The following is a 9833-nucleotide window of genomic DNA, read 5'->3' on the forward strand; positions in this document are numbered from 1 at the left end:
TTATTTAACACATTGGGAAAGTTCAAAGCTAAATACATCAAATGTTTATTATCACAATCGTTTTGCGAGACAACACATGACACTTTCTGTACATTTGGTTGGGTGTACGTTTTCATATCTGTCAGAGTGGGCATGGAAATAGAAATAACAGCGAATGCGAGCTGTAGTCGGGCAAATTGTTATCTGCCGTGACGCAAGCAGCCGCTGTCATTTCCACTGTGATTGTGGGAGACCATCAGAGAGCATTGATAACCCTGCCAGCCAGGTTCTGGCACTGCCAACAGGTGCTGCCACTGCCAGCGACGTTGGCACAAACATGGCTGTGAAAACCCTCTGACATCCAGAAGGGCACAGATTTGCACTGACTGCACCACTGAATCAACAGTACTGATTATCAATTAACATATAGGTTTTTGTATCAGAGAGAAAATAAATATTTTTCACACTGAAAGGCCTCTATCAATACCAGCTGATTACAAACACGCTATTGTGATAGATTTACCAGGGCCACGGCATATGTGTTATTACATGTTTGTAAGAGATGGGTGATGATATAGCTGAGCTCCTTATTATGAAGCAGTGGTTTGACATGCACATCTTCAATAAAATAAACGATGTCAACACAATGAATGTCTTTAAAGATATACCTCTGTTAAATAGTGTAATACTTGAGCCATATGATTTAGTTACAATATTTTACAACACCTACTCATGATCCCTTCTAGTGTGCTATCAGCTTTGCCATCTTTTGCACCACCATATTATATAACCTTACAGTTATTGCCATATTGTAGCCCCTTCTTTGACCCTCACTATACCATCACATAGAACGATCATGAAGCCCCTTGTTAAATAATGGAGAGAAAATAAGTACGAGGTCAGTTTTGACAACCAGTTTATAATCTACTCTTTAACATGTTAAGATCCTGCGAAAGAAAGTGGCATGAGCGAACGCAGCAATGTTGGCTTAGCGTCTCGGACGACGCGGCTTCTTTGTTGTCCCAGACGTCGAACGCGTCATCACACACAGTATGTAGGTGTTGGGATGTCTTCATGCTCACCACTTTAATGGGCATTAATATGATTATTTGGATTATCTAATACAAATGAGTCTGTCTGCGTCTTAGCAGTGTGTGAATACTAACAGCATGGGGTAATGCTGTCAGTGCAGACCTCAGCTTGCTGTGTAGGATCTGGGAAATATGAAAGCACACACAAAAAAAGAAGGCACTAATAAGCCAATGAGGAATTCAATAATCTGTGTATTATTAATATTGGTGTGCTGATGTCAAAACATTATTATAGTACATGCACAAATTCCCTCTCCACTAATGAGATATTGTTTATACAGTAGTAGGTATTTGCAAGAGTGTGTCTTTGCATTGAGAGTGTGTAGACAGCAAACCAATTACCAAAGTCACATGAAAACTTAAAGAGGATAATGTCCGGTGCAAATTGTTTTAATTGAAGGGACATTTCCAGCAGTACTGCATGGCGTGCCACATATACAAATTAACTATTACTAAAAAGACATCAGTGAGAAACGGACAGATTCTTTGAGTACTCAGTCGTTAAGCAGTGAACCTGAATGTGCAAGATATTTCATATCAGCAATGGCTAGTGTTCTTTAAACTGAACGAGTTGTAGGCTCTCTATTAGACCCTCATAGTCAGTATGCTTTTGAATTAAAAGTGAAAGAAGGTCAAATTCTGATTTGGCAGTGTTGTGTCATCGTCGGAGAAGGAGAGTGAGATTCAAATGAACGCCAACGTCCAAAGTAGAACCGGACGACGCCCCCGCCCACTCACTGGAAGACCTTTTCACTTTCCTCTGAACAGGTCTCACAGTATGCGTCAAGTCGTAGACGCCGGCATCAAAGAGTAACAGAAATGAGACGGTGGCGATTTTGAGAAGCCGCACGCTCTTGCAAAATATACTATTTTGCCTCACAGGAACGGACCTCTGACGCCCACCGCTAGGACGATGTGTGGTGTGCACTGTCCCCCCACACACGGAAACACAGGTTTCTCAGTATCCGAGAGTGAGCTGGTCTCGGCTCTGTGTCTGTCTGGGCCTATATGCATCATAAGGTCAAGACCACTGTTCCGAGCCACAGCAGCCGTAGCGACAGTGGTGCCACGACGATGACCGGGCCATGATTAACACAGGGCCAGAGCTGGCCTCGTTTTAGTCTGCCCACAGGATCTTTATTAATGATTCAAAACAAATGATTGTGTCCCCGAGGCTGGTGAGAGGACCCTGTATCAGCTTGTTGATCCCCCTTCACTGTTATTGAATTATAAAACAAATTAGTCACAGAACAATCAACTAGCATCAGTTTCAGGGCCTTGGAAATGACTTTTCTGTCACTGGTTGCAGGGCCAGTGCTCATCACATGACTGAATAATTAGAACTCTAATTTCTGCCTCGTGGATTGCAACACATCAACAATTAATAGCTAGAGAGACAGGGTTGTGTGTTTCGGAAAGCAACACTGAAGATGGCTTTGTCCACACTTTGTTGTTAAGCTACACAGTGAGGGGGAGGCTAAAGATGTTGCAAAGGATGCCATATACTCTGCTGTGGAGGATATGTGAAAGGACAAAACTACGGTTGGTGCAGGAGAACTCTTAAGAGGGTTAAGTGAATGTGGGCAGGTGATACAAATGTTTACTATGCCCAGTACACAGAAAGGCTACTGAGCAAACCATTCCATAGGCCTGGGTGGGAGCATTGGATAAGGAATGCAAACTTGTCAATGCAGTTGTATCTACATATTTTCCTCTGCACATTTAATCTGCAGTCAAAGGATGCATCATCCACCACTGTACAAAACATTTGACAAGGGAATGGTTGAGGTTGTGTTTGTGTGTACACGAGAATACAGTATCGGTTGAAAATGTTTCATCGGAGTATGTGGGTGGGTATTAACAACCTGATCTTAGCAGGATGCGAATTCCACCAAAGCACTCGGTTCCTTTTTTGTTGCATTATCTGAACAAAGGATTCAGGAAAACCTACACAGATCGGATAATGACAAGCATAAAAATAAAACACAATCACATTTTTTTCAAGAAATCAAAACATATGTTGGGCCTGAAATAAGGTGATTTGAATTATAAAAAGTTCAAGGTATCAGTCAACATGTATTTTAAATTGTGTTTGTTATGGTGCCGTGAAGCATGCAAACAATTCAATATTTTTTACAGAAATGTCATTTTGCCAAACCGTGACAGAATCGACATGACAGACTTTGGTTATTTATCTCTGTGGAAAGACAGGCTCCCCATTCAACCGAACAGTGCTGATTGTGAGGACCAGAAACAATGCAAGCTTTTATCGTTAAGCCAAGGAATCTGGATCAACAGTATGCAAAGCATATGCCAAAATAAATTGTTTTCAACATGCTGGGGCAACATATCCCCCTTTTAAAGGAGTCTCAGATCATGGCAAAATGTGCTGTAACTCTGCAGTTGCATACAAGCGCGCATCCAGGGTGGTATGTCTGTAATTGCCAGGCCTTTTTACATTTTTGACACTGAGCCCTGGAATGTGTAAACAATCCCTATTAAGACAAAGACCTTTTACCAAAACTGGTTGCAGCATGTCATCAAAAAGTCTCAGATTCATTGTTACCTTTGTTCTCTATTAGCAATCATAACAGACCTATTTCAGAGGAGGTGGAATCCCCAAAGAGCCACACATCAAAAAACCAGACAGGCCTCTTATTTACTGGCGACAGTCTAATAAATGCATTTGCTGGCAGCTAAACAGGTATTTACTCTGCTCCTTACCATAGGTATAATTTCACTGTTTGCTGAGCTGTTATTTCTACAGTGCTAATTATCGAGGGTGGTAAAGACGATTAATGGTTTTACCCTAGATATCAGTCTCAGCACAGCGAGACACAACCCAACTCTAAACTCTCCAAGTACTTGGCTGTATGAATTTTAATAATGTAGAGATCTTCGTAGGAGGTATTTTGAAGAAGCCCCAGACTCTGTTCGCTACACCCTAACCTGAAGCCATCGTTTAGCCTGCAAAAGTCTGGAGGTTTTACCATTTAGAGTCCACATCTTTTTTTTCTTCTTCAAAAACAAGCTACAACTGCAAGAAGCTTGAGTGAATCATTTCAAGCGTCAGTGTTGTTGAGTGTCATTGAGCCTTCATCATGTGTTCTTGAGGAGAAGTTCCACCTCAGTAGCAAAGAGGAAACCTCTATGATGTACTGTACTGCCTAATTGGTCTCTTAGGGTCAATACATGAACTGAAGAGTTTGTTTCCTCTCGCCCACCTATTATGTACGTTAGTATCTATTACTATGCTCTTCCAACCCTACATCCCTTACCACAACCTCTGTTCAACGGCTGTGAGGACCTCATCTGAAAGAGCACTATGAGTTGCACACCCTACTGTCTTCTGTACTGTATGTTAAGAGCAGCAGCCAACGATCAGCTGAGCCTGCAAAGCCTCCGCTCCCTCAGAATCGTCTCCCGCATGCTAGAGCGACCTGACAAATGAGGTGGCAATTATTGGCGATGTGAGGTAAAAGTGCCACCAAGATGAGTAGGGTGGAGAGGAGAGGGAGAGATCCCCTCTAGGTGTGTTTCTAACAGTTCTCAAACAGTAGGATGATTTCCTGCTATTACAGAGCAGTCAATAACAAAGACGCGCGCTACTTTCACTTTGGTGCACTGACAAATATAACCCGACTTTTGATAACCTCAAAAACATCTATAGGCAAAGACAGGCAGTTAAATGTCTTGGTATTTCTTCTGCATTTATTCTTGATAATTGATCGCCTTATGGTCTTTATTACATGTCATAGGAATTTGCAAAAGGGTATGTGAAAATGAAACAGTTATGGCACAATGATAGGCTTCTTCTGAGCATGACTATTGGATCTGGGTCCTGTTAGGTATCTGGACTGTTAGCACTGTGCTCGCCATCTGACTTGTGTCGTTCCTGTCAAATAAGGTTAAGTAACAGATTTGGGTAAAAGATCAAGGAGTGTGTGTGTGTGTGTGTGTGTGTGTGTGTGTGTGTGTGTGTGTGTGTGTGTGTGTGTGTGTGTGTGTGTGTGTGTGTGCCACTTTCACAACGGCTAGCTAAGTGTTAAGACTGGTTTTAGTAAGTAGAAAGTGAGACTGAGAGAGCTAACAGCAGCGCTCAACGTTCAACGTTCAGTCTTTCATCTTAAACAGGACTTACAAGAAGTGACACGGTCGCTCAAACAGGAAAAGGGCTGTGACATTGTTCTGTGAAATAGTGACCAGATTAACCACAACAGCTCCTCAAACAGTGAGAGATTTGACAAGATACAATCACCTCTATTAAAACCATAACCTGGTTTCCTCCAGCTTGTCCCACTTTGACATCTTAAAAAATGCATGAGCACTACTAATGGCAGGACTGTCACACTCTCAGCATACAGGACTATCACACGCTCAGCATACAGGACTATCACACTCCCAGCATACAGGACTATCACACTCTCAGCATACAGGACTATCACACTCTCAGCATACAGGACAATCACACTCTCAGCATACAGGACTATCACACTCTCAGCATACAGGACTATCACACTCTCAGCATACAGGACTATCACACTCCCAGCATACAGGACTATCACACTCTCAGCATACAGGACTATCACACTCTCAGCATACAGGACTATCACACTCTCAGCATACAGGACTATCACACTCTCAGCATACAGGACTATCACACGCTCATCATACAGGACTATCACACACTCAGCATACAGGACTCTCATACTCTCAGTATACAGGACTATCACACTCTCAGCATACAGGACTATCACACTCTCAGCATACAGGACTATCACACGCTCAGCATACAGGCATACAGGACTATCACACGCTCAGCATACAGGACTCTCACACTCTCAGCATACAGGACTATCACACTCTCAGCATACAGGACTATCACACTCTCAGCATACAGGACTATCACACTCTCAGCATACAGGACTACCACACTCTCAGCATACAGGACTATCACACTCTCAGCATACAGGACTACCACACTCTCAGCATACAGGACTATCACACTCTCAGCATACAGGACTATCACACTCTCAGCATACAGGACTATCACACTCTCAGCATAAAGGACTATCACACTCTCAGCATACAGGAATATCACACTCTCAGCATACAGGACTATCAGACTCTCAGCATACAGGACTATCACACTCTCAGCATACAGGACTATCAAACTCTCAGCATACAGAACTATCACACTTTCAGCATACAGGACTATCACACTCTCAGCATACAGGACTACCACACTCTCAGCATACAGGACTATCACACTCTCAGCATACAGGACTATCACACTCTCAGCATAAAGGACTATCACACTCTCAGCATACAGGAATATCACACTCTCAGCATACAGGACTATCACACTCCCAGCATACAGGACTATCAGACTCTCAGCGTACAGGACTATCACACTCTCAGAATACAGGACTATCACACTCTCAGCATACAGGAATATCACACTCTCAGCATACAGGACTATCAGACTCTCAGCAGCGTACAGGACTATCAGACTCTCAGCATACAGGACTATCACACTCTCAGCAAACAGGACTATCAGAGTCCTAGCATACAGGACTATCACACTCTCAGCATATAGGACTATCAGAGTCTCAGCATACAGGACTATCAGACTCTCAGCGTACAGGACTATAACACAGTCAGCAGTGGAAAGCAAGATGTTTACGCTCTAGTTTAGTCTAATCAACTTCTTCTATAACATATTGCATAGGCTTATTAGGCTAGTTAGAAATATTAGACATACAAACATTTTCTCCTTTAAAATAATACTTAAAACCTAACTATAAGATGACTTAAAATGTAACTATGGTAAATGCAATTCCCCATTTCATGCTGATTTTACTTGATGTACCTGTGGAATAATTGTTTTAATAAATACATGTTTTCCAATTAGCATTATTTTACTAATATTAGCTGATATAAAGACACGATAACATTTTTCAGGGCTGAGAAAGTAGACAGCTTGATTACCTATTGGTGATCAGTGAATCAGATCAGATTCATCTTTGTCAGCAGCAATGCTAGTGATTATGGCTTGTCAAGAATCCAAGCCGTACTGAGATATATGAAAGAGACTGTCGAACCTGAACAAAACCACAACACAACTATGCCCACATAATCTCACAATGGCACACTACAACTTCCCATAACTGCCCTTACACACACACTCATCTGGATCTTAATGAAAACACCTGATCAGCACAATTACAAAAACCTCAATTAGACAAAAACTCAAGGCCATCATTACTACTTTTACCCAATATGCTCACTATCAGCTGCAATACATGTTGTCAACTCAACCATTGCAAAAGGGGATATTCAATATGTTCGCAATCCACTTGATTTCTTAATTTATTATTTGAGTTCCATTAGACTACAAGGCATTTGATTATGAAGCTATTATAAAGCCATTCTTAATAAAGTGCAGCGTTAGATATATAAGTAGTACGGTATAATAACTATGTTCTCTGACTACTAAAGCTCACCTATTGTTTGAATCCTGGAAAATATAAAGTTATCTGGATAACTATCTTAAACTATATGGATTAATTGGAATGTGTGAGTTCTGTCTTAAAATAAGCATAGACTCAAGTTTGAACGATTATCACTTGACTTCATAAAACACCCATTGGCAAAAAAAAAGGTAGGCAATCATGGCCTGTTGGTACAGGGTAATAGACTACTTAGCCTACTTGTTATTAACACGCGATGCATACTGTCACGTTCAGAATGTATATAATTAATCTAACAGCATGTCAAACAATTGGCGCGACAAAAAATTTACTTTTGTCAAAGACACTGTTATCTATGCCTATATACAGTTGTATAACAATAAAGGTGACTAATGTTTTTTCTATTGTGGTTATTCCAAGACATCACTCAAAACAAATACTGGTCATGTAATGCATTTTTCTAGCCAAGTCTGCAGGTAGCCTATAGGCTACATCACGGAACTGAAAAGATAAGGAAGCACAGAGTTGGTGCGTTCCCTCAAGATGCGCAATATACATGAATCGGTTTAACCTCATTCATGGGTGCCTATTAAGTCTGGAATATGCCGAGTTATTATTTACAATTTAACTAAACGCGACACAAAAGTATAGTCATTTACTTATTATAGCCTATTCTAGTATTACATCTATAGCCTATCATAAATCATGCACTCAGAACGTAGAGATTGTCTTCTCTAAATAGAAGACATAAATGTGCCTATATTTAGATGCATTTTGGCCTTTAGTCGGTTATCGAGAAGGGCCTGAAAACTGTTGGTCAACTGACTTAAATGCTTACTGTCAAAGTCTACTTCCGTTCATTCAAGGATCACACCTAACGTTACATTTTTAAAATAGGTGGACATTCCAGTCTGTCGGTAGCCTACAAAATAGCATATAGCAAAAATAAGCAGGTTCTGTTGAATTGAAAGAGAGAAAAAAATGAATTCAGGAGAAAATGTCACAATACCTTCAAAGTTAGCAGTTACCGTGAAGCCTCTTGTTTTCCATCAAAAGTTCAGAATTCTAATAAGAGTCTGCTCCACCTTGACGGATCCAAAACTGCTCAGGAAATTCCTACGGTTGAGAGGGACACACGAGCTGTCAAAACTGCACTCGCAAAGACTGCGCAAAGCTGAACTTCGGAGAGCCAGGATTGAGCGCAAATGCGAGCAACGTGTGCTGCGCGAGTGTGCTAGATTTGAGTCTCGGCATGAGAGGAGGGTTTCTTTGAAAGGGTGGCAGGTAAACGAACCGCCCCTCCCCGTTTCTGATGCTCAAATCGATGATTTGCCAGCTGTGGCGCAGCTTGTCTCGTGCCCCACTTTGGTTTTTACAACGCTCTTCTCCTGGTGCGCTCTCCAGGGTCTCCAGGGAGCTCGACGCGGGAGTAGCAGATAGGAGCCGACTGCCAGGAGAGCGTTCACACTCATTCATTTTCATATCTATACGCCACATGTTTGGGTGTCAAGAAAAACGACTGATAATATAAAACATTGCATGTTCATAAGATACATGTGTTTGAGGGTGCACATAGCCTCTTTTTTTTAACAATGGTGCACGGCAAACGGATCATTATACTGTCCAAACTCTCAAATTGGTCCTGCCGGATAATATAGAACCATAGAGGCTTCCTAGGCAGTGGTTTGTAGTGTTGGTATCCAACCTGGTCTCAGAGCACAACATCAAGTATCAAATCAATTACAGCACCGGTTATCATAGCCTAACATTTCATCCATGGTTAACCATACACGCGATAAAATAACCACTTCATTGTTTCATTTCCATCAATGTCTGTTGAAAAGATCATAAAAACTGCTATACGAGACAAACTTGTTGAAAGGCTTTTGCATTGCAAAGATAACACACACACACACACACACACATACATTTAAAAATAACAGTAATTACATTTACAACGAATAAAATGTAAAAAAGAACAATAATAACATATAAATAATATAGCCTACTTTCTATGTAAGAAAAATGCCTTTGGCATTCTATACCTACCATTTAAATCACTTAAGATAACAAGCTGTTGCTTCAGCCATAGTTAATACAGTAGCCGAAAATTGCGCATTGATGGCTGCTGTATGGCACAATCGAATTGAAAATCGTCTTGTGGTCGATAGAGTGCCACCTATAAGGCTTTATTAGTCCAAAGCTAATAAAATACTGAATTAGATTTTCTATCTAATTTTACTCTATTAGGTTATTGGATTATGCCTGTTTGAAAATGTGTTAACAATTT

At 41.1% G+C, this 9833-nt stretch overlaps 1 protein-coding gene across 8 annotated transcripts in view; it reads right to left on the reverse strand.

Moving 5' to 3' along the window:
* Positions 1-8780, reverse strand: part of LOC110515443 (DNA-binding protein SATB1) — a 55979-nt gene extending 47199 nt beyond the window's left edge. For all 8 annotated transcript variants that reach the window (XM_036973209.1, XM_036973230.1, XM_036973220.1 and 5 more), the window contains exon 1: positions 8553-8780. The gene's annotated coding sequence lies outside the window, so the exon portion shown is untranslated. The remainder of the gene's footprint in view (positions 1-8552) is intronic.
* Between the last annotated feature and the right edge of the window lie 1053 nt (positions 8781-9833).

The sequence above is a fragment of the Oncorhynchus mykiss genome, chromosome 3, assembly GCF_013265735.2.
Source record: "Oncorhynchus mykiss isolate Arlee chromosome 3, USDA_OmykA_1.1, whole genome shotgun sequence".
In the NCBI taxonomy this organism is placed as follows: Eukaryota; Metazoa; Chordata; class Actinopteri; order Salmoniformes; family Salmonidae; genus Oncorhynchus; species Oncorhynchus mykiss.